The 25,193-nt window shown below is 38.4% G+C and overlaps 1 pseudogene; it reads right to left on the bottom strand.

Annotated features, from left to right (window-relative positions):
* Positions 1-15,124: 15,124 nt before the first annotated feature.
* Positions 15,125-16,016, bottom strand: LOC104119908 (6,7-dimethyl-8-ribityllumazine synthase, chloroplastic-like; annotated as a pseudogene).
* Between the last annotated feature and the right edge of the window lie 9,177 nt (positions 16,017-25,193).

Genomic DNA, 25,193 nt, shown 5'->3' with positions numbered 1-25,193 from the left:
AGAAATTGGTTTAATGATTCTCTATTGTTGGCTTGCCTAGCAAATGAAATGTTAGGCGCCATCACGGTCCCGACGGTAAAGAATTTCGGGTCGTGATAGTAATTCCCCTACTCGAGGTTAGGCAAGATACTTGCCTCGTTTCGCAACCAATTTCAAGATTCCAATAAACCTTTTCCACGCGAATTTGTGTCTGAAAGCTTCAAATCTAGTGACAAACATTTCGATATACTCAACACGAATCGTAGGAATTAATTCCATATGAAAATACTAATTTTCCAACAAAATTCGAAATTTAACTCAAATATTGCCCATGGGGCCCACATCTCGGAATCCAACGAAACTCACAAAAATCCGACAACTCATTCAATTACGAGTCCACCCATACCAATTTTATCAAATTCCGATATCGTTTTGTACTTCAAATCTTCATTTTACACTTATGGAAGATTTTACAAAAATCTGATTTTTCTTCCATAAATTCATGGATTCATGATGTAAATGAGTATGGAATCATGAAATATAATCAATATAGGATAAGGAACACTTATCACAATGTTTACATGTGAAAATCGCCCAAACCGAGCTCCCCAACTATTTTTATGTCAAAAATGGCCAAAAAAACCCGTTTATAGAGCCTCTGGTGTTTTCGAGCGTCACAGGTTGCGTGGGGCGCTGCATGTGGCGCTATTTCCAGTACCCTTAAATATCCCAGTGCCAGGGCTAGTGCCCCACGCTACACTGGGCGCTCGCGGCAACGGAAAATCTTTTCCGATACGGAAATGGGTATAGCTCTCTCATACGATGTCCGAATTCGACGATTCTTTTTTGCTATGACTCCAAAATTTCAATACGGATCTAATGATTAAATCAAAACTGAATTTGGAGCTCATTTTCTTAATGTGATACCACGTATTCTTGAAGAATCGATGTCGAAATATAGCAAATCAAGTCCGATTGACCTCAAATTTTGTATACAAGTCATAATACATCATATGAAGCTATTTGAGTTTTCAAATAGTAGAGAGGAGAGTAATTACTCAAAACGACAAGACGGGTTGTTACACCAATGAGTAACAGGAAAAGGTTCACCAACTGGAATATAAAGCTTCCAAAGGATACAAATAAATGACACGAATTAACAACAAACAAATACAAACTAAATCCAATTTTAAAAGAAGATTCAACAATAGAAAAAAATATAACTTAAATTGTATGTACCTTACAAACTTTGTCAGAAATTTTTAACTTTTTCTGCCTTCTGAACCTTATATTTTTTTGGTTTGACACCAAAAGTCACTTTGTCCTCCACGACACGTTTTCTCTTACCTTCAACCACTCTAACCCTTTTGCTCTTCTTTTTTTCAAATTGTCAAACAATATCCTTTCGAGATACTAACACTTTAACACTGTCAGACCGATTTTGTCTTCCCATATTTCGTTCATCAATCGATTTCTCAACTAAAACCGGGGTTGAATGAGGAGATGAACTCATCGACCTAGTTTCTCTTCTCACGTTGCTCGATTTTTCAATTGAAACCAGCTTTGAATAAGGTGATGAACTCATCGAACGAGTTTGTCTTGTCATATTTCTCTATTTCACAATTGAAACTAGGTTCAATGAGAATTTTTTTTAAAAAAAATACGAACAAATGGTTACAGAATTTTGTGAAGAAACTGATACAAAACTCAACCAAAACTAACAAAATCATCTATAACAGATACCTACAATGAACTCCAACTAAACTATTCAGTCGCAAAAGCCTAAAAACAAAAGCAACGTCGCTTCTCCAAAAATACATGCAATCCGAAAAAATATACAAAACAAGAGATTTTCTACTCCAACTTCCCTGGAATTAGACGATAATAACCGCAAATGTATCTTGTTTTGTAGTCAATTTTAGCAATTTTGGTTCAATTTAGCAAAAAATTGCATATATATATATATATATATATATATATATATATATATATATATATATATATATATATATATATATAGAGAGAGAGAGAGAGAGAGAGAGAGAGAGAGAGAGAGAGAGAGAGAGAGAGAGAACTTAGAGAAGAGAACGGTGTCTGTAAAACAAAAATAACGGATACAAAAAAACTGACATTAATTGAAACTATTTGGGCCCAAAATGACATTTGGGCCTTTTTTAGTAGATATTTTGTTTTGGGCTATTTTTGGTTGGAAAGGTTTATAGAGTGACAATTTGGGTAATTTGGGTTGTAACACAACCCCCAAATTGATCCAGATCTTCGCAGTATTCTCAACTTTTAAATAAGCATACATAAAAATTATCTTATATTCTGGAATAAATGTCAATTCATATCAAATGATTTCTTTCCTCAATTTGAATTTAAAATTTTATTTTATAGTTCTTCATCTTATAATGCTAACAAAGATCAGAATAATTAAAAAGTAATAAAATTAGAACTTCCCACTCACCCCAACCTCCACCCTAACCCCGAACCCCCATCCTACCTCTAAATAGAATTATCATTTAATGTACTTTATTTTAATGTTGTAGATAGAGTATTTTCTTTTTTATTTCAACAAAATGAATATTTTATTTTATTTCAACAAAATAAGTACTTTCTTTTCATGATATAGAAAAAGTATTTTCTTTTTCACAAAACGAGTATTTTCTTTTTATGTTGTAGAAAAAGTATTCTCTTTTGTTTCAACAAAAAAATAGTTTTCTTTTCATGAACTAAAAAATAGCTCAGTACCCGTATTCTTTTATATTGATAGAAATTTTATTTGTTATTTTTTATATTGTGATAATGTGTTTCTTCTTTATTTTCAAATTGTTTTCATGTTTGATGATTATTTTTGTCAACAGAGTTAGTTTTGGAAGGTTGAAAAAAAGTTTTGAAAAATATTTTTTCTTCTCTTGATAGGAAAAATATTTTCGGAAAAGTGGAGAAAAATAAATTCATAAAAAATAGTTTTCAAATATTTAAACCAACCAAACATAAAAAAATTGGAAATTATTTTTCAGAACATGGGTCAAGGTAGAACTCTAAGATTGAGCATTTTCATGGGTAAAGGTTGGGCATCATCATGGGTCCATTTGGGCTGATGATTTTTGATGGGTTAACTTGGGCTAGCCCAAAACAGCCCATTTTCAAAATCATTCTAGCCCAAACCCATTGACGAGCACAAAACACAACACAAAGTTGATGCTCGCTAGACAAAGATAGTATAATTTAATTATCGTCTCCACAGGTGTCACGATCCCAATTTTCCTCCATAGGATGTCGTGACGACACTTAGTCTTTAAGACTAGATAAGCCTAACAAACATGCGGAATAACTGAAATGATATTTAAATCTCAAAAACATCAACAACTATATGAAATAAAATCTGCAACTCAACATGTACATCTCCAAAAACCTAGTGAAAATATAAGTCACAAGCTCTAGATATAGTACTGAACACTCCTATACATCACTGTCTATAAAAATGTAAAGAAATAAGAAAAGAACAGGGTAGAAAAGGAATGTGAGGCTTGCAGACGCGGGCAGGTATACCTTGAAGTCTCCAAAGTAAGCAACTCAACGCGCTAATACTGAGGCTGATAGGATGTACCTGGATCTGCACAAAGCATGTGCAAAAGCATAGTATGAGTACACCACAATGGTACCCAATAAGTGCCAAGCCTAACCTCGGTAGAGTAGTGACGAGGTCAGGTCGATGCCCTACTGGAAATAATAAGAAGCAAGATAAAAAAATATAATGATATACTGAAATAACAGGGACGGGAAACAATAAAGAAATTACAGAAACTAACAGCACAGAAATCGATGAAGCTAATAAAATCACGAAAGGAAAACAAAGATTTTACATGTTAAGGAAACAACACACAAACAATACAGCAAATAGAGAAGCTCAACAGGGTCACTCCCGAGGTACCGGCTCGCAGTCCTAAATCATAAAAATAAATCACAGTATTTCCTTATATCACCGCGGGAGCCTTTACATTTAGTTTTGAAAATCATTTTTCCCGAAATAGCACCCCGAGTTTTAGCCCACCTTATCACACCTCGTGGCTTCTAGTAGTTCCCCTACTAGCCACACATATCAAGCCCATCTTATCTGACCGCATGTGTTTCAACACCCAAACCTTATACCACCGCATGCGTATCAATAATCACAATGGCACGACAGAAACCTCGTGCAAATAGTAACAACCTCACGTCAAAAACCTCGTGCAAACAATAACAACAGTATGACAGAAACCTCGTGCACACAACCAAACAATCACCTCAACAATAACACGGAAGCCAAAACGTAACAACTAAATAAAATGACACTTCACAACTTACACCCTGCCTCAATAGAAACCACAACCTTTGCAACTCAACACCAAACTCAATAGCAAGATATTTCAAGGATAACAAATTTCAAGTAAGGAATTTCCAAAGTTAAATAATGAATACAGAATTAAGAAAGCAAGTAATTTAACTAAACTTGTAGTACAATTTTCAAATAGGAGATAAGACAAGTAGACATATGAAATTAGGCTAAACATGGTGACTATAACATGCTAAAGTGACTAAATTAAGGCATGATAAAAAGAAACTACGTAGCTAAAATCAAAATCTCAATATTTAACCCGTGTACGCACTCGTTACCTTGCGTACACGACCTTCACATATCACAAATTATCAAAACAATACCAAATCCTAAGAGGAATTTCCCCCACACATGGTTAGACAAGTCACGTACCTCAAACCACGCTAAATCGATTAACTAGAAGGCCTTTCCCTCAATTTTTCGACTTTGAACGGATCGATTCTAGACAAAACAATTACATACTATAAATATATCTATAGGAAACTAATTTAAATAATGAAATCATGATCTTAACAAAGAATTGGAAAATCGTCCCAAAAAGTCACCCCGGACCCGCGTTTCGGAACCCGACCAAAATTATAAAATCCAAACACCCATTCGATATTGAGTCCAACCATACAAGAATTACTCAAATCCCTCCTCAATTCACCTTTCAAAACCTCAAAAATTTAGTCTAAGAACTTCTACGCTTTTCCCCAATTTTTCCACCCCAAATCTCTAATTACATGATGAAATCAATGATAGATTGGTGAAATTTAATAAAAAAATGAGTTAAGAACTCTTACCCCAACAATCCCTCTGAAAATCCCTCGAAAATTTGCCTTAATCCGAGCTCTCAAAGTCCAAATTGTGAAATAAGAAAATAAACCCTCGTTTTAAAATTTAAGTCTGGTGCCCAGTTATTTACACTACGCGATCGCGGACATTCCTACGCGATCGCGAAAAACAAAAATACCAACAACTCAAAAACCTACTACGCGAATGCGGTGAGAAACGTTCCAGGGTACGAGATCGGGTGAACCAAAATGCGACCGCATAGAGTAGTGCACTCACCTCCTAGACATCCCCTTCCTTCATCGCGAATGCGGCATCATCCACGTATTCGCGATGCACTGACCTACCCAGCCTCGCAATCGCACAAGCCATCTCGCAATCATATAGCACCAAACCATGCCTGTCAAATCTCAGAGCTCCACAATCGCGGCTCCTCTTCTGCGATCGCATAAGAGAAAACTAGAACTGGGAGAACCAGAATTTCTGCAAATTCGAAAATGAACCGAAATGCATCAAACATGGTCCGAATTACACCTGAGGCCCCTGGGACCTCAACCAAATATACCAAAAAGTCTTAAAATATCATACGAACACACTTGAAGCGTCAAATCACATCAAACAACACTAAAATCACGAATCAAGTATCGATTCAAGCCTAAGCACTAATGAACTTCCGAATTCTGAAACCAACGCCGATTCATAACAAAACAACCCCGATTAATCCTAAATTTTACACACCAGTCATAATTGAAATTACGGACCTATTCCAACTTTCGAAATCGAAATCCGAGCCCGATATCAAAAAGTACACTCCCGGTCAAATATTCCAAAATTCCAACAATTTCCAACTTCTGCCAATTATTGAGAAAACGACCTACAGACCTCCAAATCAACATCCGGGCACGCCCCTAAGACTCAAATCACTATACAGAGCTATTGGAACTGTCAAAACTCCTTTCCGGAGTCGTCTTCATACAAGTCAAACTACGGTCAACTACTACGACTTAAACTTCTAGTTTAGGGACTATATGTCCTATTTAACTCCGAAACTCACCCGAAACTAAAACTAAACATCACGGCAAGTCACGTAACCACAGTATAACACAAAGAAGGCAATAAATAGGGGATCGAGGCTAATACACTCAAAACAACTGGTAGAGTCGTTACATCCTCCCCCTCTTAAAACAAACGTTCGTCCTCGAACGAGTATAGAGACATACCTGAAGTGGCGAAAAGATGAGGATAACGAATACGCATATCATGCTCGGTCTCTCAAGTTGCCTCCTCGACTGGCTGACCCCTCCACTGAAACTTCACTAAAGCAATGTCCTTCGATCTCAACTTTCGGACATGCCTGTCCAAAATGGCCACCCGCTCCTCAACATAAGATAGATCCTTATCCAATTGGACTAAGCTGAAATCTAACACATGAAACGGATCGCCATGTGATGATAGGCTATAATTATGTATTTTAGTCGCTTATAACACTCTAATTTACTGTACTTTAGTTGAGTTTGAGCTTTAATTGCTAGTGTTTTGCACTAATTGGGTATTTTATGCCTTGTAGGAGTGATTCCGAGCTATGTAGATGTTATGGATTGAATTAAAGTAATTTGGAGATTTGAATTATGAGTAAAATCCCAAAGAATTAAGCCGGGATTGTGTTCGGGGATCAACAGATGACAGTTTAGAACGAACGAAGAATCGAGCAGGCATATTGCGCACTGTCTAGTGAAATGCACATAAATTTTCGACCAGAACTCCATTTGGGCTCCACAATATATGGAGGCTTAAGTGAGTCAAGTGGCAAGAGGCAACTATTAGCAACTTGGAGGCTCAAGTGAGTCAAGTAGTTGAAGCTTTTAATGCTCAGCAAGGCAATTTTATGGATAGTAGCCAAAATGAGCATGTATTAGATATAGAAATCGAGGTTCTAATGGAGGAGGTTAGAGTAGAACACCAACAATCATTCGAACTATATTTTGAGGATGTCGATGTTGTAGAAGAGATACTAGAGTCAACCAAGGATATTGATAATACATATATGGAGGCTTATTGATAATACGTTAAATCAAGTGCTTGTTGGGAGGCAACCCAGCTTTACTGCTTTCTTTCATTTTTTTATTTTTTAAATTGTACTATGTTTGTAGTGTTGATTTTTGATTTTTTAGGAGCATGGAAAGCAAATCCATTGGAAGGATGCAACAACAAACCAGATGGTCGAAACTAAGTGTGAGGTACCCGCACGAAGGACCAGGACTGGGAGAAGTCTGAGTACCTCATGACCTGCTAGTGCTTCGGCCTTTAGCCGACCAGGGAGTTTCTTTTACCCTCTTGTATTTATGTGTGTGCATTGGGGACAATACACAATTTTAAATGTGGGGTGAGGAGATTGTCTGGGTGACTTTCTATGCTATTTTAGTCGTGTTAGTTTAATTGGATAATACTTTTTATTTTTTAAATAGAAAATATTGGACTTTTCCCGACGATGGATCTATTAGACAATTTTCTTGAGGGATTTAAGTCGAAAGAAAAAAGACAAAAAGATTTTCTTTTGTTAGGTAGTGTAGCAGTTACCCCATGGTTTTTCTTTGTGTTGTGGTTCTTTTCCAAGGTGTTTGTTTGAACCGAGTGTAGCTAGTTTTATTTTTATAGGAATAAGAGCCATTGTGTTATATTTTGAATTGAAGCAATATCTCTTGACTTTGTTATGCCTTGAGAATAGTGAGTACTTTGGATGTGACGCTTAGGCTCAGTTTTTGACTCTTGTAGAAATGCCTTAAATCGTATAATCTTAACTTTACTTAACTGCTTTGACTAGAGTGTCTTGATGAATCCAATCCTGAGTGAGTTATGTGTCATGTGTGTGTGAGGTTTGTGTGTTATTTTGTGCATTGCATTTGATGTCTAGAACTTGCCTCGTGTGTTTGCAAAGTGAAATAGTAGCTTTGTTCAGTCTTGGAAGTGATATAGGCATTTTTTTGTTGAGCCCGATATATATAGTTTACCCGCCTAATTGTTATGTAACGTAGTTAACCCCTTTGAGCCTGTAATCCTGTTTCTTTGGCAACCACATTACAAGCCTTACCCATTTATTTGAATTAACCGGATCACCTCTTATGAGCACTTGAATTATTATGAACTTTGTAAAGGTTAAAGTGTGGGGTGGATGGTGGGGCTTTTGAGTGGAACTAATAAAATAAGAAGAAAGGTGCAATGTGTTGAAAAAAAATAAAAGCCACTTGAATTGAAGAAAGAAAGAAAAATATAGTTGTATTGTTGTGAATAATATTCCTTTGGTGGCTTTTAATGTAATTATGCTTAAAGAAGTATGGGGTAATATATATTTATTTGAAGGTGGAGTTATGGTTTCACATAAGTGTGGGGTTTTAAATGTTAAAGTGTATGTATTAAAGTGCTTAGGGAGGTGTAGTCACTCTTATATCTAAATGTATCCTATCCGTTCCGCAGCCTACATTACAACCAAATAAAGTCCTACTTTATCCGAGACTGAATGAGCTCGATTAGTAGAGTAGTACACTACGGGCAAGCCTATGGTGCATCTTTTGTGGCATATGAATGTTATTTCTGAGAGTGAGTGAATACTCTCTATCTTGAGTTCCTAAGTGTTCTTAAATTTTATTGTGTGGAACTACTCTCTTTTGTTGTGTGAGGGCACTTGATTCATGAGGGAAAGGTAATGTCAGTGACCTCTATGTTAGGGTCAGTGGGTGAGTTGTGAATAATGCGTGGTACTTGTGAGTCAAATATTGAGGTGAAGATCTTATGCTTTTGTGCTTAGTCTATTTCAAATATTATTGGTGTGATGAGTTAGGAGAATTGTTTAAAAAGGTCGTGTCTATATAAAGTGTAGTTTGATTGCTCGAGGACGAGTAATGATTTAAGTGTGGGATATTGATGATAGGCAATAATTACGTATTTTAGTCGCTTATTACACTCTAATTTACTGCACTTTAGGAGTAATTCCGAGCTATGTAGATGTTATGGAATGAATTCAAGTGATTTGGAGCTTTGAAGTCTGAGTAAAATCCCAAGGAATTAAGATGGCATCATGTTCGGGGATCAACGGATGACAGTTTAGAACGAATGAAGAATCAAGCAAGCATATTGCGCATAATCTAGTAAAATGCACATAACTTTTCGTCAAAAACTCCATTTGGGATCCACAATATATGGTAGGAAAGCTAATTCAAAGGGCTATAACTTTTATATATTACGGTGTTTCAAATTCCCAACACAACAGGGTGAAGAGTGCCCGGCAAGTGCGCGGCTGCGCACTGACCGCGCATATGGGGCAGAAAGTGTGAAAAGTGCGCGGCCAAGTGCGCGGCCGCGCACGTCCTGTCCACGAAAAGTATCCTTTTTCGCGTAGGAGAAGGTATAATTGTTTGGGCCCGACCCTACTTGGTATATATACATGAAAAAAATAGTATTTTGAGGAATTAGACACCACTTTAGGGTAAGACAACACTCAAGGAGGCAAGAATATGCTAGGATCAAGGAGGAAGATTTAACCACGAGTTTTTCCCCTTCTTCTTCCTACTTTTCATTGTTGGTTATGACTGTTAGTATTGTAGTCTTACATACTATTATGAGTAACTAACTAATTATCTAGAGTTTTGATGGAACCTCTTGGAGGATGAATTCTTGTTATGTTTTAATATAATTTAACCTTTGAATTTATATATTTGTCAACTACGTGCTTATTTCAGTTGATTGAATGGCCATCGATTGACTGTGCCTATATATTATGTGTTTCTTGAGAAAGGATACATATTTAGGTGGTTGTTGAACAACGTCACTCCTAATGTATGTGAGAAATCAATACAGTGGGTTTAAAGGTAGGTTTAGAAATAACAAAGCCTTGACGTGGTCATAGTGAGCGGTTTGATAAAGCCAACTAGCGTAGTTCGAGAGAATATGTCTAGTAAATTATTGTAGTTGCTCGAGAGAGAATTGCGGTACCTAAAGTGCTCACGATCAGTAGAGAATACATAGGCAAAATTGTAGGAAACATAGCGGGAAGGATTCCGACAATTGGGAAAATCATAACTCTACCCCTCCTAAATTTAGTCTCCAACCCTTAGTATCTTTAGTTGTTAATTTACTGCTTTAGTTTACTAGTTAATTAGTTAGATATAAGAATCTTAATATTTATAACTTAGGAATTGTTCAAGCTTATCTTCTTGGTGATAGTGAACAGTTGTAGCTAAACCTTAGTTCTCTGTGGGATTCGACTCCGGACTCTTAGAACGGATTATATTTGCAACGGCCGCTTAGTCCTTTTTATAAGGCATAGTTGGGCGTGATCACCATGATATTTTTGGAGCATAGAAACATGGAACACTGGATGAACTGCAGCTAGACTAAGTGGTGGTGCAAGTCTGTATGCCACCTCTCCAACCCTCTTAAGAATCTCAAAAGGTCCGATATACCTAGGGATCATCTTGCCCTTCTTCCCGAACCTCATAACACCCTTGATGGGCAAAACCCGGAGCAAGACCTGCTTTATAACCATGAATGCCACGTCGCAAACCTTATGATCTGCATAACTCTTCTGTCGGGATTGGGCTGTACGAAGTCGATCCTTAATCAATTTATCCTTTTCCAAATCATCCTGAACCAAGTCTGTACCCAATAGCCTAGCCTAGCCCGGCTCAAACCAACCCACCGGAGACCGACATCGTCTACCATACAAAGCCTCATACGGGGCCATCTGAATGCTCGAATGATAACTGTTGTTGTAGGAAAACTCCACAAGCAGCAAGAACTAATCCCAAAAACCCCCAAACTCCATCACACACGCACGAAGCATATCCTCCAATATCTGAATAGTGCGTTTGGACTGTCTGTCTATCTGAGGGTGAAATACTGTACTCAACTCCACGCGCGTGCCCAACTCATGTTGCACATCCCTCCAGAACCGCGATGTAAACTACAAACCCCGGTCAGAGATGATAGATACCGGCACGCCATGAAGCCTGACAATCTTGCAAATATAAACCTGAGCCAACTGCTCTGAAGAGTAAGTAGTCACCACTAGAATGAAATGAGCTGACTTGGTCAATCTATCCACAATCACCCAAACTACATCGAACTTCCTCTGAGTCAGTGGGAGCCCAACAACCAAATCCATAGTGATCTACTCCCATTTTCCCTCTAGGATCACTAACCTCCAATGCAATCTACCTGGTTGTTGATGCTCATACTTCACTTGCTGACAGTTTAGGCACCGAGCTACATATTCCACTATGTCCTTCTTCATTCTCCTCCTCCAGTAATGCTGCCTCAAGTCCCGATACATCTTCGCGACACCTGGATGAATGGAGTACCGCGAACTGTGAGCCTCCTAGAGAATCAACTCATGCAAACCATCTACATTGGGCACATATAGCCTGCCCTGCATCCACGATACACCATCATCTCTGATAGTGACCTCCTTGGCATCGCCATACTGAACTGTGTCCTTGAGGACAAGCAGATGGGGGTCCTCATACTGACGCTCTCTGATACGATCATAAAGAGAAGACTGAGAAACCGCACAAGCCAAAACTCAGCTCATCTCAGAAACTTACAATCTAACAAACTGGATGGACAAGGCCTGAACATCCAAGGCTAATGGCCTCTATGCTACCGGTAGCTATGCTAAGCTGTCCAAACTCTCCGCCTTGCAACTCAAGGCATAGGCCACCACGTTGGCCTTCCCGGGATGATATAGAATGGTGATATCATAGTCCTTAAGCAACTCTAACCACCTCCGCTGCCGCAAGTTAAGATCCTTCTATTCGAACAGATGTTATAGACTCCGGTGGTCGGTGTAGACCTCACAAGGGACACCATACAAATAGTGTCCCCAAATCTTCAAGGCATGAACACTAGCTGCTAACTCGAGGTTGTGGACAAATATATCTTCTCATGCACCTTCAGCTGTCTAGACGCGTAGGCAATCACCCTGCCATCCTACATCAACACCGCACCGAGTACTGGGATGTGGTTAAATGTGTCTTGAGATTTTGAAAGCTCTCCTCAAACTCCTCGGTCCACCTGAACGGAGCACCCTTCTGGGTCAATCTGGTCATAGGTGCTGCAATAGATGAGAAACCCTATACAAATCGACGGTAATACCCTGCCAAACCCAGAAAACTCTGGATCTCCGTAGCTGAAGACAGTCTGGGCCAACTCGACACTGCTTCAATCTTCTTTGGATCTATCTTGATCCCCTCACTCCATACTACATGACCCAAAAATGCCACCGAATCTAGCCAAAATTTGCACTTTGAAAATTTTGCATATAACTTCTTTTCTCTCAAGGTCTGAAGCATAATCCTCAGGTGATGCTCATGATCCTCCCGGCTTTGGGAGTACACCAGAATGTCGTCAATAAATACAATGAAGAATGAGTCAAGATAGGGTTGAAATACTCTGTTCATCAAGTGCATGAATGCTGTTGGGGCGTTGGTCATCCCAAAAGACATCACAAGGAACTCGTAATGTCCATACTGAGTCCTGAAGGCAGTCTTCGTGAAATGTGGCTCCCGAATCTTCAACTGATGATAGCCTGAACACAAGTCAATCTTAGAGAACACTCTGGCACCCTGTAGCTGATCAAATAGGTCATCAATACGTGGCAATGGATACATGTTCTTCATTGTAACCTTGTTCAACTGGCGATAATCAATACACATGCGCATGAAACCATTCTTCTTATTTACAAACAAGACTAGAGCACCCCAAGGCGACACACTAGGACAATGAAGCCCTTATCAAGCAACTCTTGTAATTGATCCTTTAACTCTTTCAACTCTGATGGGGCCATACGATAGGGTGGAATAGAAATGGGCTGAGTGCCCGGTAACAAATCAATACTAAAGTTAATATCCCTGTCAGGCGACATGCACGGAAGATCTGCCAGAAATACATCTGGATAATCCCTCACTACCGGAACTGACTCCATGGTAAGAGTATTAACACTGACATCCCTCACGAAATCTAAATAAACATTACACCCCTTCTCAACCATACACTGAGCCTTTAGAAATGAGATAATTCTGCTAGGAACATAATCTAAAGCACTTCTCCACTCTATCCGTGGTAATCCTGGCATAACCAGCATCACGGTCTTGGCATGACAATCGAGAATAGCATGATAGGGTGACAACCAGTCCATGCCCAAAATAATATCAAAATCTACCATACTGAGCAATAATATATCGGCTCTAGTCTCAAAACCACCAAGAACAACTAAACACGACCGATACACACAGTCAACAACAATAGAATCTCCCACAGGTGTGGACACATAGACAGGAGAACTTAAAGAATCACAGGATACACACAAATACAGAGAAAAATAAGATGACACTTAGGAATAATTGGAGTCTGCATCAAATAAGACTGATGCATCTCTATGACAGGTTGGAACAATACCTGTGATGACTGAGTCGGATGCAACTACCTCCGTCCTAGAAGGAAGAGCATAATATCTGGCCTAGCCTCCCCATCTAGGGCGACCTCTGCCTGCCCGACCTCCACCTCTAGCTGGATGTGCAGGTGGGGTAGCAAGTGGTGCGGCGACCATTAATTGAGAAGCCTGAGGGCTCGGTGGAATACGCGGAGCCTGAGTAGTCGGTGGAGGTGCACCCCTCCTGAGTCTGGGCAATCCCTCACCATATGATGAGTGTCACCACACTCAAAACATGCTCTCAGAGGATGTGGTTGTTGTGGCTAGCTAAGGCCTGATCGGCTAGACTGACCACTGAAAGCACCCCGTGCAGGAGGTGCACTAAACAATGGCGGTGTATAATAGGGAGCTTGAGGCCTAGGAGTGGCCGGAATACCACAGGAGGCTAGAAGTGCTGAATGAACAGAGCGACTCACATAGCCCCTACCATGACGAGCTTCAACTGGGGCACGAGTACCACTATATGTGCCAGAATCTCGAGACCTCTTGGCCTCCCTCTCCTCTCTCTCCAGAGTCAACATACCCTCTAATCTCCTAGCGATCCCCACTACCTGTTGGTATGCGATGTCCATCTCCAACTCTCGGGCCATGCTAAATCTGATACTGGGGTTGAGCTCCTCGATAAATTGACAGACTCACTCTCTAACAGTAGCAACCAAGGCTGGTGTATGCCTAGCGAAATCACTGAACCGGACCGCATACTAGGACAGGGTCATAGAACCCTAGCGCAACTGCTCAAACTATGCGCGCCATGCATCTCTGAGACTTTGGGGAACATACTCCCTCAAGAATATATCTGAGAACTGAGTACAAGTAAGTGAAGCTGCCTCGGCCGGACTACCCAACTCATATGCTCCCCACCACTGATAGGTCGTTCCCTTAAGCTGGAATGTAGTGACAGCAACCCTACTAGACTCCGCAATACCCATAGTACGGAGGATACGGTGGCACTCCTCAAGAAAACACTAGGCATCCTTTGACTCCAAGCCACTGAAAGTAGGAGGGTGGTACTTCTTGTACCTCTCGAGCCTCAGCTGCTCCCCCTCAGAAACTGTTGCCCTAACCTCGGGCTGAACTGGGGCTACCGGTTGCACTGGTATGACCTCTGGGACCTGATCAACCTGAACCTGCTGCTCTGGGGTATGGGCGTTGGGAGTTTGTACTCCTCCCTCGGCCTGAGATATGGCAGTAGCAAGTGGTATCAACCCTGCCTGAGACAATGTGCGAACATGCTCAGAAACTGGGCGAGAGTCTCCTGGAGGGCTGGTGCAGTAACAGGCATCTCAGGTACCTGCCCTCCAACTAGAGCTACTGGTGGCTCATCTTTAGCAGTTCGTGCGGGTGCTCTGGCTGCACTACGTGGACGTCCTCGGCCTCTATCCCGATCCCGGCCTCTCGCAACTCTAGCTGGGGGAGCGAGTGTCTGGTCATCTGATCCAGCTGTACGTGTCTTATCTTACTAGTTTGAGCAGCTACATCAGATGGTGATGTGAACAAGATTCTTTTAAAAGGTAAGAATCACAACAATATTCTTGCAATAAACAGTGTGCTCGTAAGAAGGGCTCCTCCACCTCTTAAGGCTTTAGGTGGTGCTCAAACAATGATATTATCTCAATAGATGTCAATATTGCTTCAGCATACCTTTATTTCCAGATTATTCACTGACGCGATTGAAAGCTTGCTCCAAGGTATCACATATCAAGACACCAAATATGCCAGGAGTACCATAATTTAGATCTGCTGAAAGTACTCCGGATGTGGCAGCATCAATGACAACATCATAGTGAGACATATCACCTCTTATCACAGCCCCAATACAGAGTATTTCTTTATATTTCTATGACTTCCCAAGCTGATGTGCAACCATGCTAATTTCAAAATAGTCAGGAACCCACACAACATCAGCATTTTTTGAGTTAACTCTTGAAAGTCTGCAAATCTCCCTCCAAATATTTATTGGTGATAAGATCATTGAGATATGCAACAACAAAAGCAAAGAGACAGCCTTGGACAAAGGTAATAAAACCTTACAGATGACGAACAACATATGTTTGAAACAAATTCTTCCTGTCGCAATGTCTCTCAATTGCATACTAGATCGAAACCTTGAGATTGGGTGAATGATAGTGCAGGTGAAGAGATTATGCTTTGTCTGTAGAAAGGTAAAGACAAAGAATGACAAGTAGAATGCAGTTGTGTGGGATTCACAGTTGTTATACGAGGAAAAAGATTGCACTGAAAGCCGCTATTAAATTTTTTTTGAACTCTCTTAGGATTTGGGATAAATATAAATTTACTTTTCTTGTAAGTGTTGGCGAGTATTAGACTTTGATTTTCTTCTTTATATAATAAGTACGTTGGGCTTGGAGTACCAATATTCATGTCAAAATTTCTCGGCATGTCCCATGCCTTTTCGACAATTTCTGCGTGTCCTATGTTAGATTCATATTCAATTTTTGAGCTTTATTTTCTTTTCAACCATGTTGAGTGCCTTAATACCAACATAATCAACTCGACAAGGTACTTGACATATCGGTGCAAAACCATTTTATACTCTTAAACAAATATATCAATGAAGAAAATGATCTTCAAATAGCTTAACTTATGAGCAAGTGGAATCTCACCACTTGCGGAGTCGAGTCGCAATATCAAATTGCATCTGCAAGAAGAATCCATTAATAATTTTGGACCAGGCACTCTACGAGATGAAATAATTAATCTAAGAGAAACTATATTATAAAAAATAAAATAGTATCCATAACAAGCGATGTCTAGGTTGGGATATGGGTTTGGGTTCGGGACCAGGGATGGATGTTGGTGATTGTATCGAAGTTCAGGTTTGATATCACGAGTTGGGCTGGTGGTGAGGGTTCGACTTGGGTTTAGGATAGGGATCGGGGTTTCAGGCCCGGTTTGGAGTCAGGGTTTGCAGTCGGGTCTAAGCTTGACCCTTACCCTGACCCAACCCCAAACCTCAACCCAACCCCAACCTTCGACCCATATCCTAACCTTCGACCCTAACCTCGAACTTGAACCCCGAGAGCAACTCTGATCTCGACCCTAACTTAGACCCGACTGCAAACCCCAACCCCAATCTCGGACCTGATCTCGAACCTCGCCCCGCCTTGGACTCTTCCCTTGCCCTCGATCTCGAACCTAAATCCCAATTCTAACCCCGACCCCTGACTCTAAACTCTGACCCCAACCATGAACCCTGACTCTAAACCTCGATATCCCGACCACCGACTTTGGCCCTAGAATCGGAACCCCACAGCCCTCTCCTCCCCTCGCCCTCACCCATTTTGTCTTATATAGTGTTTGCCTGGATTATATATTTTTAAAAAATTAATTTTTTTGTAGTTAACCAAACACCATAAAATAAGTAAGAAATACTTATTTGCCAAGAAAGATATTTTCTGTCATACCAAACACACCCATAGTGTGGTCGAATTTTCCTTCTAAAGTTAAGCTAGATTTTCTAAATGGACAAATATAAATATAACCAACGTACAATTTTACCTAATTATTTAAATTACAAAACACTTGAATTTATTAGTTTTTGCAAATATATGCATAGCCTACGAAATATAGGTACTTGTCGACAAACCAGTATAGAGTTGACATTCTCTCTTACTTTTCATATTTGAGTTTCTCTTTCTTTAAGTTGTGGTCATTCAAGTTCTTCTTCTTCTTCAATTGCACATAATCTAGCCTTATCCTCATATCCCTTTCATTCTCGGATTGCAACATGCCAACACCTCCTTAAGAGCCTAGCTAATACTTGTCATCGCACTTCTCTGTAGATAACCGTACATCTCTCACTTTTCTATAATTTTCTTTCAAACTTTATTTCGTTATCTTTCACTTCTTGCAATTTTTTTCTATGTTGTGCCTTTTCCTTTTGCTCTAGAAGTTATGATACATATTTACCTAAACCCTAAATGTTGAATTCTTTTTAAGAAATGTTACATCCGCCACTAAGGATAAAAATAAAATTGATAAGAAAAAATTAATTAAGGATGTTAAACCTCATCAGCCAAGTTGTTCTAATTTTTCTATTAAAATGCTATTAAGTAAATAAATATTGGAATAATTGCAATTGTAATGAATAATGAAATTGTACATTCGTGTGATGAGTTGAATTTGATCCGTACTTTGACGTCATAATTATATTATTTTATGGTTATCGCCCCTTTCTTTTTGTGTTCTTGGTTTTGTTTTTCCTACCTCTTCTTCCGTTAGACGTCACTTTTTATTAGGCTTTTAGACCATTTGAACAAGAGATTATTATTTAGTCGGTCAGATTCGCTATTTACTTCTTTTATCCGGTATATATAGATTATACACAATTATACATATATTGCATATGCATTATGTTGGCATGAGCTGTAACAGAAGATTTGTGCTGCGATTTTAGGGAGAGATTACAGGGATTCCTTCTTATCTGTCTCCAATTATAGATTCCAAGATCATAGCCTAAACTCATGTACAGTAGTTATTACCTTCCAAGGATAGATCCTTTGTATATGTTATATATATAAACAGCATCTTGTATTCATTGTAATTCAATACAGTATGAAATAAAAGGTTACCATTCTTGACATGGTATCAGAGCGTAGGCGTATGCTCTAAGATCTGAGGCGTCTTTCTGTGGAATAACAGGAACAAAGAATAGAAAGAGACCATAGATTGAAGCGATGGAAGAATCTACTCCCTCAACAGAAGACTCCCAAAGTGAGAACTTAATCCTTGTCGACTTAACATCTAGAATATCACAGATGTTAAACCAAACACTAACCATAACCAGTCATGAACCTATAGCAGCACCAATTGGCGTCAAGTTAAATGACACCAATTATGGAATTTGGTCCCAAGTTGTAGAGATGTACATCTCAAGAAAAGACAAGTTGGGATACATAAATGGAGATCTCCCACAACCTCTTGAAACAAATCCTAGTTTCAGGAAGTGGAGAACAGAAAATGCAGTGGTGAAGGGATGGCTGATCAACTCTTTGGATCCAAGTCTAATTGGTAACTACATCAGATTTCCAACAGCAAAAGCTGTGTGGGATGCTATTGCTACAACATATTTTGATGGTAGCGACACTTCACAGGTTTATGATCTTAAGAGGAAGGTGACAAGGCTCAAACAAAGTGGAGGATCTATTGAAACCTATTACAACAACCTGCAAGGTCTATGGAGTGAAATTGATTTTCGTCGCCCAAATCCAATGAAATGTGAAATCGATGTACAAAAGTATAACTCTATTTTACAGGAAGATAGAGTCTATACGTTTCTGGATGGATTAGATGATCGACTTGACAAGATCCGAGGGGATGTACTTCAACTTCAGCCATTTCCTACAGTGGAACAGGCCTATGCCCATGCTCGCCGTGAAGATCTAAGACAAACGGTGATGTTAACAAAGGGAGATGTTGTTCCTGCTGCTTCTGCTATGATCTCAAAGGGAGGACTGAAGCAAAATCAACAACTCTCACTTCATCTGCTCTCAAATGGGAAGCATACTACATCAGCGAAGTCAAAGTTACAATCAGATGAAGGGGGCTGCACACACTGTGGAAATATGAAGCACACTAAAGATACCTGTTTCAAGTGGAAGGGATATCCAGAATGGTGGTATGAACTCAAGGCAAAAAGAAAACAAGCTGGTCGAGCTGCATTAGTGAACACCGGAGACTCTCCTAATGCTACGACAGACATGTATTCTCAACTTATTTCACAAACAGACTCTTCTCCTGCTGCAGCGAACATATCTATGGCTCTTAATGATTCAGGTAACCTTGATTGGATTATTGATTCAGGGGCGACTGATCACATGACGTTTGATTCAAGAGACTTTGTTGAATCCAGTCAACCAAAAAGAACGTGCATTGCTAATGCTAATGGAGTGACATATCCAGTTATAGGGGCTGGAAAAGTCGCACTCTCACCCTCTTTCTCACTACCAAATACTCTTTTAGTTCCATCTCTTTCAGCTAAATTGTTATCTGTTGGCCAAGCTACTGAGGAAATGAACTGTTGTGCACTAATTTACCCTAAGTTTTGCTTGTTTCAGGATATTCTCACCAAGGAGATTATTGGTCGTGGTACTAAAAGAGATGGGCTTTACTACATGGATGATTTCATCCTTGGCCGGGCAAATATTGGACAAGGGATCGGTGAAAAAGAACGACAGATTTGGTTGTGGCATCGTCGACTGGGACATCCATCATTTTCTTAAGGCATTTGTTTCCAAGTTTGTTTTCCAACATATGTGAATCTGATTTTAGGTGTGAACCTTGTATCATGGCCAAAAGTCATCGTGTTTCTTATCCTATAAGTTCAAACAATTGTGAGATACCCTTTATGTTGATTCACTCGGATGTTTGGGGACCAGCTCCTATATCGATTTCCTCAGGTTATAGATGGTTTGTAACCTTCATAGATGATTGTACACGCTTTATTTGATGAAAAATAAGAATGAAGTGTTTGCAATTTTTCGCTCTTTCCATAGCATGGTCAAGACTCAATTCACTGCTAAACTTCAAATTCTTCGGTCTGATAATGGTGGGGAATATGATAATAATGAGCTACAGGAATATTTTAAAGAACATGGCATGTATCATGAAACTACTTGCTCTCAAACGCCACAACAAAATGGTGTTGCGGAGCGAAAAAATAGACATATCCTTGAAACAGCTCGAGCGCTCTTAACAACAACACATGTACCTCGACGTTATTGTACAGATGCAGTTGTTGCTGCTGTTTATTTGTTGAATCGAGTGCCATCTCGAGCATTGAAATTTAAAACTCCATTACAAACTCTTGCTCATCATGTACCATTACCATCTGTCTTAATGCTTCCACCTCGCATATTCGGTTGTGTTGCTTATGTTCATCTTCATAAAAATCAGCGGACCAAGCTTGATCCATGTGCTGTCCGCTGTGTGTTCCTAGGATATGCGACTCACAAGAAAGGCTATAGATGCTATGATCCTACTACCAAGCGTCTCTATGTTACAATGGATGTTACATTTCTTGAATCTGAAACTTTCTTTGGAAAATCAGTTTCACATTCTTCTCTTAAGCAGAAGCTTCTTGGTGAAGAGCAGAATGTGAATGGTTGGGAAAACTGGCCATGCTTTGAAGATACAAACGTGGAAACAAATGACACTGATGGTGCAACTAAATCAGATGAAGTTCAATTGCTACAACCTGTTCTAGTTGAGACTCAACCAATCCCTGAAGAAATTCAAGGTAACCTGGTTAAGCAACCACCAATGGAAATGACAAGATCGGAAGATGATCAGACAAGGAGTATGCAGGAGAATCCCATCCAACAAGGACAAACCATTTCTCACAATTTAGTACCAAACGACCACTCTCCTGAGAATACTCCTGAGGTACAATCTCTTGACTCCTCTCTCAATAACGCTATTGATACTATTGATGCTTCTGTTGGTTACAAATTACCTTTCAGACATAATCGTGGTAAGCAACCAAATCGGTACTCACCAGTTCATGAAAAAAACAAGGCGAAGTATCCGATTGCTAACCATGTCTGTACTCAAAGACTATCACAACCCCTCAAAGCTTTTGTGCATAAGTTATCTTCAGAGTATATTCCAAGTACAATACAAGAGGCACAGAATGATCCAAAATGGATCCAAGCAATATCTGAAGAAATGGCAGCTCTACAGAAGAATGATACATGGAAGCTTATGCCGCTGCCTGAAGGAAAGAAAATAGTACAGTGTAAATGGGTATTCTCCATTAAATATAAGGCAGATGTGTCAATCGATCGCTATAAGGCAAGACTTATAGCCAAGGGATTTACGCCGTCATATGGTATAGACTATCATGAGACATTTTCACCAGTAGCAAAGTTGAATACGATCAGAGTATTGTTGTCTCTTGCTGCAAACTTGGATTGGCCACTGCATCAGTTTGATGTAAAGAATGCATTTCTTCATGGGAACCTTGCTGAAGAAGTGTACATGACTATTCCACCGGGCTTTACTACCTCACAAGGTGGAGTTGTATGCAAATTGCAGAAGGCACTATATGAACTGAAACAATCACCAAGGGCGTGGTTTGAACGATTTAGCTTGGCTATGAGGAAGCATGGATTCAAACAGAGCAATTCAGATCATACTCTATTCTTGAAGCATCGGAAAGGGATGGTAACTGCTCTAATTATTTATGTTGATGACATGATAATTACAGGGAATAACAAGGAGGAGATCTCAAATTTGCAGAAGCATTTGGCAACAGAATTTGAGATGAAGAATCTTGGTAATCGAGGTAGCTCGATCAAGTTAAGGCATTTTTCTGGAGAAAAAGACCAAAACAATACATCATCTTTGGCTTTAGAATCAAAGTCATACATATTCTTTCACATGGAGCACTAATAGTACATTTACTTTAACAAAGTGGTGCGCTTTTAGTCAACACTGATAAAAGCCCAAAAACATACATTATCTTTGACTTTAGATTCAAAGTCATACATATTCTTCCACATGGAGCACTAATAGTCCATTTACTTTAACAAAGTGATGCACTTTTAGTCATAACACTAAACACATTTTAATTTTTAACAAAAATCTAAGATCTGACAAAATATTTGTTCCCTTTATTTTCTTGTTTACCGAAAGAAATAAAGATAACAGATTTATCTAGATAGCAAATAGTAAATATACATAGAATTTATTTACTATTTATTTATTTACTATACGTAAAATATATATTTTACTAAGAAATATTAAACACCGTTAATTTTTATTTGCAATGATTTTTATCTAGATAACCTCAAATGTTATCTAGATTTTTTATTATATATATAATATTTACTATACGTTGACATAAAATAAATATACGTAAAATCATTGCTGAGAGTAAAATAAATTTTATTACTAAAATAAATATACGTAATATATATTTATTAGATTTTTTTATTTTATGGGAGTCAGCGTATAGTAAACGTAATATTTATTTTTATTTTATGTATATATAATAAAAAATCTAGATAACATTTGAGGTTATCTAGATAAAACTCATTGCAAATAAAAATTAACGGTGTTTAACATTTCTTAGTAAAATGTATATTTTACGAATAGTAAATAGATAAATAGTAAATAAATTCTATGTATATTTACTATTTGCTATCTAGATAAATCTGTCATCTTATTTCTTTCGGTAAACAAGAAAATAAAGGGAACAGATATTTTGTCAGATCTTAGATTTTTGTTAAAAAATAAAATGTGTTTAGTGTTATGACTAAAAATGCACCACTTTGTTAAAGTAAATGAACTATTAGTGCTCCATGTAGAAGAATATATATGACTTTGAGTCTAAAGCCAAAGATAATGTATGTTTTTGGGTTTTTTTCAGTGTTATTACTAAAAGTACATCACTTTATTAAAGTAAATGTACTATTAATGCTGCATGTGAAAGAATATGTATGACTTTGATTCTAAAGCCAAAGATGATGTATTGTTTTGATATTTTCCCTCTATTTTTCTCTCACAAAGGAAATATGTACTTGATTTGCTAGCTGAAACAAGAATGCTTGAATGTAAGCCTGCAAGTACTCCAATAGTTCAAAACCATGGACTCGGAGTACACTCAAACCAGATACCTACAAATGGAGAAAGGTAACAAGGGCTGGTGGGAAAATTGATTTACCTATCTCATACACGGCCATATATTGCTTAAGCGGTGAGCTTGGTTAGTCAATTCATACATAACCCTAGTGAGGAATATATGGATGGTGTACTTCGAATTCTACGCTGCTTAAAGTCTCTCCTGGAAGTATCCCTGACAGAAAATCAACATCAGGATATTTCACTTTTGTTGGTGGAAACCTAGTCACTTGGAGAAGTAAGAAGCAAAAGGTAGTCGCATTGTCTAGTGCAGAAGCTGAATTTAGAGGCATGGCTAGAGGACTTTGTGAGCTTTTTTGGTTGAAAGAGTTACTGAAAGAGATTGGTTATTCATCTGGTTCAACAATGAAGCTGTTTTGCGATAACAAAGCGGCCATAGAGATTGCAAAGAATCCAGTTCAACATGACAGGACAAAACATGTCGAAGTGGACCGACATTTTATCAAGGAAAAGCTCGAAGATAAAATAATTCAATTCCCATTTGTAAAGTCAGAAGATCAGTTGGCTGATATCCTTACAAAGGCAGTATCAAGCAGGTTTTCTACAGCTCATTAGACAAGTTGGGTATTGAAGACATCTATGCCCCAACTTGAGGGGATGTTGGCATGAGCTGTAATAGAAGATTTGTGCAGCGATTTTAGGGAGAGATTATAGAGATTCCTTCTTATTTGTCTCCAATTATAGATTCCAAGATCATAACCTAAACTCATGTACAGTAATTATTACCTTCAAAGTATAGATCCTTTGTATATGTTATATATATATAAACAGCATATTGTATTCATTGTAATTCAATACAGTATGAAATAAATGGTTACCATTCTTGATATATATTTTTTGTATCCACTAACTATTTTTAGTTTAAAAAATTAGATGAACAACTATTTAGATTAATTATTTTTTTTATCAACTGTTGGTAGGAATCTTTCCAACTTAACTGGACAGATGTTATTCCAGGCTGGCCCAACTGCCACATGAGGTTTCGCTTGTTGGGGGAAGTGAACATATACATGATTTTGGGGCAGTTGTTTAAGTTGTACCATAGGTTTTAATTTTTTTATTTTATAATTTTACCCACAACAAACATAATTTCAGGCATACACTACTGAAATAGAACAATTTGTGTCTGAAGCTATAATTTTATCTGAAGATGTGGACTTTAAATGAAAATGTCATACATGCATACAAAAAATTAGGTGCACTTAAGATGCAAATGTGTTAAGTCCATCCTAAATACAATTTTTGCACTTAAGACGAAAACGTCCTAAGTGTATACAATAGACGGGTTGTCCTAAGATGTTTAGTCTTAAGTATAATTAAAATTACACTTAAAATACACTTAAGATGTATGTGTCTAAAGTGTAATCAATTTTATGTATGCACCGAAGACGTTTTTATTTGAAGCTCAAATTTTTCAAAAATAGAAATTTATTAATCAGATTTCATCAATCAAACACACCTAAATTTACTTCAAATGGGCTCAAATTTGAAGTATAAGCCTAAAGTATTATAAAGAGCAAACCCCAATAATTAATTTGTCAAAATAATGATAAATCTAACAATTTCATTATGACGACTCGATAGGTTATTTTGAGTTTTAACCTTTATTTATACATTCCTAGACCTCTCATAGCTCAATTTGATGATTTACAACTTGCGTGCGTGGTCGTATTGATTTCCGAAAAGTTTTCATGTGAAATTTCTAAGCAAAATTGATTTTAACTTAAAATAAGGTTTGGGTTGACCACGGTCAACATTCTTAGTAAACGACCTCGGATCGGTGTTTTGACAATTCTGGTAGGTTCGAATGATCTTGTACATATGCTTAGTTGGGGTTCCAGGTGACCCGAGTGTATTTCAGCGCATTATGTGAAAGATTGTGAAAAATAAGTTTTTAAGTGGAAATCTAGAGTT

The sequence above is a fragment of the Nicotiana tomentosiformis genome, chromosome 12 (assembly GCF_000390325.3).
Source record: "Nicotiana tomentosiformis chromosome 12, ASM39032v3, whole genome shotgun sequence".
Classification (NCBI taxonomy): Eukaryota; Viridiplantae; Streptophyta; class Magnoliopsida; order Solanales; family Solanaceae; genus Nicotiana; species Nicotiana tomentosiformis.
The sequence above is the reverse complement of the archived record's forward strand: the minus strand, read 5'-3'. Positions and strand labels throughout refer to the sequence as shown.